Here is a 1,611-nt window from a genome sequence, read left to right as displayed (position 1 = left end):
GTCTAGTCTATAGTCTAGTCTATAGTCTAGTCTATAGTCTAGTCTATAGTCTAGTCTATAGTCTAGTCTATAGTCTAGTCTATAGTCTAGTTTATAGTCTAATCTATTTTATTTTCTTTAGTCTATTCTTTTTTACATCATTGCCTCTTAAAACTACTTGGTTCCTAATTCTCAACTAAAATAAAACTTCTTTTTTTCAAAAATAATAATAATACGTATGAGTTTAGTGAATATTCATTTATGTGCATGTACATATGTATGTATGTATGTGTAAAATACATTATTAAAAATGTTTTTGTATTTGTTTCGGATAACAATTTTTAAATGCGGGAAGTTTACATTTACCTGAGCTATTATGAGAGTAAAACTATACTTTTACACATGCAACCATTATGACAAAGGCAACAAACATTAATACTAAGTTTACCATACTATTACGAGTTGTAGGAGTGGGAGAGTAAATTGAAAATGACGTAAATAGACTTAGAATCTTGTTAAGTCTTCATAAAACTTTACTTTATGTTAAGTGTTAAAAAAACTTCATTGACGCTTATATATATTAGTCATACTAAGACTGTATCTGTTTTAACTATATATATTTTTTTTAAAAAACTTATCAATATATCCACCTACGGTATACTAGTTAAGGATACAAAGTTATTACGTTTATATTATAATGTTAAAAAAGCACTAACACATGTGCACCAGGATTTAAATATAAGAGAACATGTATGTGTTTGTATCTACATCTCAATACAACTGGATCTAAGTTAAAATTTCTAAGGCCCTATTAGACAATTTTTGAATTAAAAATATACAGCATTGCATGTTATAATACGTGATATAAAACTTTTTAATAAAAATATTTCTCAAATATTCTGCGACATAAGGCCCTTTGAAGGCCCTCGTTGTGTGTAATATTTCCGTATTATATACATTCATAATATTTTGCCAGTTTATTATAAACGATTTTTATTTTTTCAAAATGAGTTTAACTCAATATTTGTATGCTTTTCTCACAACCTATGTGTGGGAAGTAGGGTGGTTTCCAGACATCTTTTCCCAAAGCTTTACTAGTTTTTAACAAAATAACTAAATAATTAAAACTTGTAAAACTTGAACTTTCAGATATCTTTAACGTTTTTTACTAATCCAAACCCTGTTTTTAGTTACCTCCCTAATACTGAAGTATTTGAGTTTGTTGTGCTGAAAAAAAGGTAAAAATTTTAATCCTGAAATATGTGATAAAAATATAAATTTATGTTGTTTGTAACTGGGATTTTAATTTTGTTATTATTATAATTTTTATTTAGATCAAAAAGAAAAATATTAAATGTAAAAATGAAATCATAGAATTATGCAGAGAAATTACTGAAAAACAGGTCAAATCAAATAAAGGGATTAAGTGTTGAAAAACCAACTAAAAATTTTTATTAAAAACATTATTTTATTAACAGATTTCACAATGTTTTCTGTAGCAAAAAAAAAATACTAAAGTTTTTAAAGTAGAACAGAACTAGAACAGAACTAGAACAGAACTAGAACAGAACTAGAACAGAACTAAAACAGAACTAGAACAGAACTAGAACAGAACTAGAACAGAACTAGAAC

Source organism: Lucilia cuprina, chromosome 6 (genome assembly GCF_022045245.1).
Source record: "Lucilia cuprina isolate Lc7/37 chromosome 6, ASM2204524v1, whole genome shotgun sequence".
NCBI lineage: Eukaryota > Metazoa > Arthropoda > Insecta > Diptera > Calliphoridae > Lucilia > Lucilia cuprina.
This window is presented reverse-complemented; position numbering follows the sequence as displayed.